Source organism: Eupeodes corollae, chromosome 1 (genome assembly GCF_945859685.1).
Source record: "Eupeodes corollae chromosome 1, idEupCoro1.1, whole genome shotgun sequence".
Taxonomy (NCBI): Eukaryota; Metazoa; Arthropoda; class Insecta; order Diptera; family Syrphidae; genus Eupeodes; species Eupeodes corollae.
Window position 1 is genome coordinate 212,936,802 of NC_079147.1, and position 8,514 is coordinate 212,945,315.

At 33.6% G+C, this 8,514-nt stretch overlaps 2 non-coding genes across 2 annotated transcripts; one reads left to right on the forward strand and one right to left on the reverse strand.

Annotated features, from left to right (window-relative positions):
* The first annotated feature begins 3,117 nt into the window (after positions 1-3,117).
* On the forward strand, positions 3,118-3,189 carry Trnap-agg (transfer RNA proline (anticodon AGG)). The gene has a single exon. It is a non-coding gene; the product is annotated as a tRNA-Pro (tRNA).
* A 4,492-nt stretch (positions 3,190-7,681) lies between these two features.
* Positions 7,682-7,753, reverse strand: Trnap-agg (transfer RNA proline (anticodon AGG)). Its single transcript has one exon. It is a non-coding gene; the product is annotated as a tRNA-Pro (tRNA).
* Between the last annotated feature and the right edge of the window lie 761 nt (positions 7,754-8,514).

Sequence of the window (8,514 nt, forward strand, 5' to 3'; positions counted from 1 at the left end):
GGCGTGGAGCAAGCAAATTGACCATTGCAAAGGTCGTTTAATTTTTGTTTCGATTTTTCGGATGATTCCATTTCTTATTCCGGTGTTAACGTTAGTACCATCGCACCCAACAAGCTTAAAATTATTTTTGAAACTTAAGATTCTGTAAAAAATTTAAACATAGTATTTGCTATGGTTTCTGATTTCCCATTTGGTGGTGTTACATGCCCGAGGTATCACCAGTCAAGTTCTTTTAACAGGACAATATGTTCTTCAGTAGAAAAGCCTTGTGCATTTTTTGTATCGTGCTTCCGGCCGTCAAAATAAAGACCAAAATAGTCCAGTTCAAACGCACCTGTATGTTGTGACCTTGACTTTGTCCTTTCCCTTCGAATCCTTCTTCTATCGATTATGTTTGACTGATCTGTATCATTTATTAGACCATAATCTTGTAAGACCGCTGTAACAAGTGTTGCAGTTGCTCTGTCCGATATTTTGAATCTGTCTGCCACCTTCGTTACATTAAATAGGGATTTTGCATTTGGGCAAAGAAAAGGACTGGAAGATTCACTCTTTTTTAGTAATCTTGTTAAAGCTTCAATAGCAATGTCTTCATCGGCATCGGAAGAGATATATTCTTGTTCGTTGTTATCTGTGTGTGCGTGTGCGTTGGTCGAGTGTGCTTGAAGATGAAGGGCTAGGGCATGGACATTTTCTTTTAAGTGACGTTTAAAGCCTGGTGGATTCCGCAACATCGTTATTTCCGATAACCATTTTTCTTTGACACCTTTGGTCTCTCAAAAACGAACGTTCTTCTACTGGCACTTTTTATTCCTTAGGCCATCGACAAACTCCATTTCCACTGCATTTACAAGCAGCTATATCAAACAGTTTTTCTCCGTCGCTTTTCAATTTATCCATTTTAAGCTCAAAAACTCCGGGCACTCGTCTGCCCTTGAGTGTTTTAAGAAGACTAGTTCTTCTTTCGTTAATAATGGCTTTTTCAACACAGAACTTACCAACTGTCGGAATTGAAGACAAGTCATACATTTCCATGACTCTTCCAACTGTAAGTGATATCCACTTTTTCGATGAAATTTCTTCGTTTTCTAGAAAAGTAAAATGAAGTGCAATATCTTTGTAACGGTAACAAACGCGTCGACATTGTTTGTCCCATTCCAAATATTTGACAGACTTTGTTTTGGGAACGCCTTTCCATTTCACTTTGGTTTATTAATGAAAAAAAGATAATAGAAAAAGTTTATTAAATTTTCTCGAGATTGGCGTTCTTTTTAGACAATGTTACATTTACTAACTTACCTTTTAACAAATAAAGTATTTTATTTGAAACAATATAAAAATGTCTTGAACAAAACACTAGGCAAACAAACGTTGAAGAACCAAACAGAGACACAAAATAAAATAATTTTATTTAAAATTTGCACAAAATGCAGGGCCTACTAACATTTTAAATTATTTAATTTACTAAGAAAATTTTGGTTAGAAGGGCCGAGTAAAATATTAAGCATTTTCAAATTACAAAAACATAAGTTTCACCGATATTCCAAATAGTTTGTAGTAAAAATGGGACCGTAATTTTTTGCATAGATTTAACAGCTTTGACACTGAAAAAGATTAAAAACAAAAAAATATCATGAAATCGAACGTTTTTATTTTGCGTTGCGCGAAATAAAAACAAATCTTAAAATTAGTTTTAAGACCATATGCAACTTTTGCGGTGGTATAATTTTGATTTTGCAACATTTTGGAAATCGCTCCGGTCTATGTACATGCACAATAAGTTCCTATGGGAAATTTAAAATATGAAAGTTTCAAATTTCATCCCGCTTTCCTTCCATTCCGTCAACTTTTTGGTCCACCCTCGTATTTGGATATTTTTTAGGAATCACTTTTTAATGTCACCATGTCATTGACAACAGTGAATTTTGACAATTCTTATCTAAAATTGTTCAATCCAATGAAATTGAGTTGATTCTTCACACAGAAGGAAAGCTCGGTGATAGTCAATTTGACCATTACAAAATGTTATAGTAATTTATCATCTTAGCCGATTCCTTCCATTCTTTAAGTTCTTCAACCAACTTCGTTTAAAAACTGAAACAAATTTTATGTCTCTAGCTAGTTTCGGTTTATCTTACCTTTCAAAAAGTTTGCAGCATTTTTGGTTGAAAACTAATCTTAAGTATAGAGTTTTGCTGGTTTTGATATTTTATGAAAAATTTTAAAATGATTTGAACTAACTCAAAACTATAACGGAAAAAAAATATACAAACTATTATTTTCGATTACCTGTGAAAAATTTGCTTGGGATGAGTTTTGGTTTCCGGTATAAGGTTTGATCTGCGCTGGTTCGAGCTCATACCACCCACAAACACATTCCGTAAGGTTCTTCCCTGGCTGAACTCACCCCAAAAAGCAGCCTATAGCGTAAGAAAGAACTCATCCCAAAAAATATGAAATAGAGGTAAACTAACTTATGGAAATAAATGGTTTATGCATTTGATGTGTTCGTTCAAATACAAAAACAATTAATTTCGGTGTATTATGTTCCCAGTATTTCATACAGGGAAACTTTTTTGTGAGATTTTCTTTGTTAAAATTGGTTCAGTGGGCAAGCCGGAAAAGAGGGAATAACAAAAGAATATACGAGTATATGATTGAAATTTAAAATTGCAAAAATTCTCATGGTTCAAAATACATTTTAAATTTGAAAGCAATAATCTTTATAATTATTGATAGTAATTTTTAGTTTTCACGAAAATCGAAATAGAAAATTTCTTAATATCCAAATGCAACTTTATTTTTCGAAATAAAATAAAACAATGGTAGTGCCTTAAATCTTATCTAATTATTTAACAGCAATCCAACGACAAGTTAATTTTGTCGATATTGTCTTTTCCTACGAAACAATTCATGACCAATGATTTTTATAAGGTTCTTTACGTTTATAAATTGTTGTTATTTGTTTAAACAGTTGTTTAAACAAAAACCTAAGCTTTTCAAATTGTTTAAGTTATTATTAATAACTTTACAATTTGTCGATTTGTATATTTTGTACTTAAATGAGAGTTAAAATTAACACCTTTTAGTTGAATTTTATGTCAAAATTTGTCAATTGGCTCGTTGGTCTAGGGGTATGATTTCCGCTTAGGGTGCGGGAGGTCCCGGGTTCAAATCCCGGACGAGCCCAAGGGGGTTACATATTTTAAACTAAAATCCAAGATTTTGATATTAAGCTCTCTTCTTATTTCTTTGTATAAGTCTTTCTCTTCTAACGTCACTGAGAATCAGGTTTGTTGAAAAAAAAAGAAAGAAGTAGGTATGTAGGTACTAATAAGTTTGATTAATTTTTGGACCTAAAATTAAAAAAGGCTCCGTTTTAGCCATATTCTTAATTAATTTTGATTAACATCACTTGAAAAGGAAATTATGTTGAGCTAGTAATAACTTACTTAACCAAGATATCGTGCAAAATCATATGATTCTTTAAACTGCATTTATTGTGCTTATTTTTTTAAAAACTATTGTTGTTTAATTTTGTTCCCTTTTTTACTTGCGACCTAAAGGAACTATATGCTAAGTTTTGCATTAGTAAACAAATTCGAATAAACCATTGGTTGATTGAGTTAAAATTTAGAAACTAGGTGTTAAGCAGATTTACGTTAAGCGTTTTTTTTTTTCATTTTTTTTTAAGACAAAAAATCAGAATAGTCTCCATACAATTTTTTGTCAAAGTTCGAATTTTCTTAAAAGCCAACCGATAGATTTTTATTAAATTTTCTCAACTTTGTTTTTGACTAGGTTTCTTTCAACAATAAACATTTGTATTACTCCAGAATGGTCCCCCCATAGAACCGTTATTTTGTTTTTAAGTTCTCTCAACAATATCGTGGCGTTTGAAAACGTAAAGTAACAGCACTATTCTCCTATTTACACGGATAAAGTATTCGATTTCCCCCTTACACTGTTTTTGCATTTTGCTATCCATGCGATGAACTAAAAGGTGGTTAAATTTTAAAGGCCGATGTTTAATGTGATATTTCATACTAACTCAATTTGAATCATTAAAAGATACACAATCGACCAACGCGTTTAAGTTATGTTTTACGAAAATAGGAAAATGGTGGAAAGAAATGGCAACAGTGGATGATCAATTTTCGAAAAAAAATCGTCTTGATAAGGGAAATTCTCACCTTAGTGGATTATCACTATCACTTCACTATCACTATCACTATCACTATCACTATCACTATCACTATCACTATCACTATCACTATCACTATCACTATCACTATCACTATCACTATCACTATCACTATCACTATCACTATCACTATCACTATCACTATCACTATCACTATCACTATCACTATCACTATCACTATCACTATCACTATCACTATCACTATCACTATCCGCATTTGGGCGACTGATAATCTAAGAGTGATTTTGGAAAAACCTATTCACCCACTTTTTTTGGTTCGGCTTATGGGCTAGCGGCCGTATTTTTTTCCAAATGAAGCCGATCGCTCTTTTGCGCAACAGATTTAATAGCCGTGTTTTAACACATGGTGGACTTCTTTCATTATGGTTATTTGGAAGAAAAGATGTATGTCGATAATCCAGCAACAAATCAAGAACTAAAAGATGAGATAATTTGGCACATTAACGGTTTAGAACCACAAGTATGCCTCAGTATCATCGAAAATTTTAGACCAATCAATATAAGCTTATGAATAAGGGAATTATAAAACATAAACTTTGGAGAAATTTTAGAAAATAAAAACTAAATATTACGGAACTGACGGATGAAAGATAAGTTAATTTATTTTCATGAAATATGTAAACTAATCATTTCAAAATGAAATGTTTATAAAAAGCTCTGAGTTAAATAAAAGAGCATTTCCTATATATTGGATTAAATAGGACTTTAATCGCATAAAACCTTAAAAATGATAATAATCTATTAACTACAAAAGTATATTATAAATTAGTTAGTAAATTATCTAACAACTAACCAGATAGACGAACCCTTAAAAGAAAAATCGGATTTGAATTGTAAACAAAGAATGCGCTCACGTAAATAACAGAATACTGCGCTGTATTACCGACATTACCAATTTTAATACAGATTCACTTCAAACAAATTGCAGAATACTGTTAAGTGAAAATTCTAAAAACATTTCTCTTGGATGAATAGCAAAATAAAACTGCGAGTTAAAAAAAGTACAAGAAATACAAACTTGACATTTTTTAGAACCCTTTTTATTTCCGGTTTAAGAGCCGTCATAAAGTCGGCTACGATCCTTTTCAGAACTCTCCATTCTGTATACTTATTGAATTTTACAAACATTAATGTAAACGGATTGAAGTCTTTCATAAATGGTTTTCAAACATGTCTTCAAATAAGTATGGCCACTGATAACTCAAGGTATTGAAGTATTTTCAAGAATTATAAAAACTGTCAACTTTTGGCTATCATCCAAATACTTTGGCATATTCAAATTTTCAAGTTATTCGTTTGCAAATTCTGTTTGCAAATACCTAGTATCTTACTTCCTATTACAACTAATTGATATTGGGGCAGTCAATAAAAAGTGGCACTGCAATTGAAAAAATATAACATTTTTGTGAGAGTTATGCAACTTTTCATATACTAAAAAATGTCAAGAACATTCAGAAACATTAGCCAGATCTTAATTGCGAGTTATTATGGTGACAATGTTTTATCTTCACTTACGAGATGGTATGTCAGTTACATTCTCTAATTTTGTTTTGTGTTGTTAATGTCAACAAAAAAGACATTTATTTACATTTATAAAGTCATGATTTTATAGCTTTCAGCTGTCTTATTTCAGAATTAAGCTAACATCTAAATAAGCTCATAATTTTTCATGCTCCGCCATCATATACATTTACTTTCCAAAATAATATTTCAACTTGAGTCACTTTTATAGCCGAATAGACATAAAGATGGTAGAAATAGCGTCTATCATAAATAACCCTCTTAACTGCTTCTCGCACTAACAACGCTAACGCACTAAGAACAAGCATATAGACGTATGTATGTCTAGCTGACTTTATACTCTGACTCTCTAACGCCATTATACCGTTTTATGTCTATGTATGTTGCTATTTGGTATGAAGTATGCAGTGCAACAAATATTCCAGACAATAAACATTCACATTCACATACACACACATTCAATGAAAAACTGCTTGAATAATGTGCGCTATTTACCCTTTTGATAGGCGCGGATATTACTCGAGGGTTGATTTAGGGAATACCTACTTGGCCTCTCATTCCTTCATTTTTGGCTCGAAGGAGCAAGGAGCATACAAGGGAAGAAGCGGCGGTTGGGTGGAAAATAATATAAAGAAAGAATGGTTCTCCTTTATGCGATTATGAAAATTATTTGCTGCCACACGCAATTGAATAACAACTTCAAACTCGATTTTGGCATTTCCCAACTTGGCGAATAGAGAGAGGAAAAACCTCCTGCTTCTTCTGTATACATAGCTCAATAAGCTCTTTGTATCGTTACCGCTTTGCCATACGAAACCAAAGTAGAAATAATATTCCCTGGCAATGATAAACAGAAAGTTCCGTATCCTTTAACATTTCCGCTTTTCCGCCGCCATTCGAATTCCACTCGGCCCGCCACCGCTACCGCCGCCGTACCACCGACGAACATTAAGAACAAATTTATTGCTCGAACGTTACTCAAATAAACGGTTTTAAAATAAAATGTTCTCAAATTAGCTCAGACCTTAGGTCGTTCGTTCCGTGCCGCGGCAGGAGGTAACGTTCGGCAATGGTGGTGGAGCTGCTCCTGCTGCTACTGCCGCATTCACATTTGAGAACGTTACGTGGCCATTTATCCTTCGGTGGCGCGTCTTGCACCTCTTTGGGTGTGAATGGCGGACGGAAATATTGGCGTTGTTTCTATGGTTTAATTTGGATTGGATTTAGTAGAGAACCACACACTGCCGTCGCCGCCGCTGACTCCACCACCACTGCCGCCTTTGCCGATGTTCTGCATACATAGAGGGTAATCGTTCTTTGGTTTAAATTTACGATCGAATTGCAAAGATATGGGAGAACTTTTTGGAGAAAAAGGTTCCTAAAATGGAGTGTAGGTTTCTAGGTATCTATATCCTTGATTTAGCGAGATGGGGTTGAGAATTGTAAATTACTTTTCAGTATAGGCAAAGGAATAGAAGCACATCAGGAGGTGGTAAAGACTCGTAATGGTGGTATTTCTAAATTGACTTCCGGGAGTTAACCGTTTCAAAGTTTTTTGTTAGTGTGTGAGGTTAGTAGAGAGGCTCTTTTAAAAGGATTTAACTACAATTTGGGATTGTTTTTTTTTCTTTTGAGAACTTGAATACAAAAACAATTACTTATGAATGTCTAGAACTATTCAGAAATATGCACATTTCAATAATTGGCATATTAATTTTAACGTGCTTAGAAATATAGAAGCCGTTTAAATAATAGCTCTGTGGCGTATAAGTTATATTTTTGTATGACAAAAATAAAAATAAATAAAATGGGGCTATGGTTTTCTGTGAGCTTCAAATTTTTACAGTTGAACATTAGTTAAGACTGACTCAGAGCTAATATAGAATATGAGTAAAGAAAAAATTGATTAGAATTGACAAAAAATTACTAATCCTTGGGCTCGTCCGGGATTTGAACCCGGGACCTCCCGCACCCTAAGCGGAAATCATACCCCTAGACCAACGAGCCAATTGACGGTTTTTTAGTCAAATTTTAATAAAAATCTAAATAATAACTCTGATTTAAACACGAAGCAGTTAAGTCACGAGTTGTTTAACTTCATGGTTAATATTGTCTTTAGAAATAAAGAGATTAACTTTGCACAGCTGTTCAAATACAAAGTTGACGAAAGTATCGATCTTAAGACCCTATTTCAAACAAAAATGTTTGATATTTCTTTTATAGGAACAACCAAAACTCAAAGTCTAAGTTAGATTTATTTAGTTGTGTTTTTTTTTAATTCGGTAGAGATATCCAATTGATGAAAACAGTATCTGTTTTCTATGAGTGGCAGGTGGTTTTCTACTACTAAAGCGTTGTCCATCAAAAAATATTTGACTTTCTGATGTAAGTTCTTTTTTGATATTGGGGTTAAGTAAAGGTACCTGTAACATGGGTTTTAAATATACAGGGTTATCCAGTACAGTGTGGTAAATTGCATGATCTTGTTGGCCAGTTGATATCGCCATGACGAGAAAGTCCTCGGCCAAGAAATGTCTTTTGCAATAAAGCCATGTTATGTCAAATTGAGACCGTCTTGAAACCACATATTCTCCAAGTCGTATTCTTCAATAGCAGTCAAAAAAAAGTCGCTTATTGTGTGACCATGCCGCTCCGAATTGACGGTGACAGTTGTCCCATCGTCGTTTCGAAGAAGTAGGGTCCAATCACACCTGCGGACTAGGTTAGGTTAGGTTAGAGTGGCTGTCCAGATATCATTGACACACGTA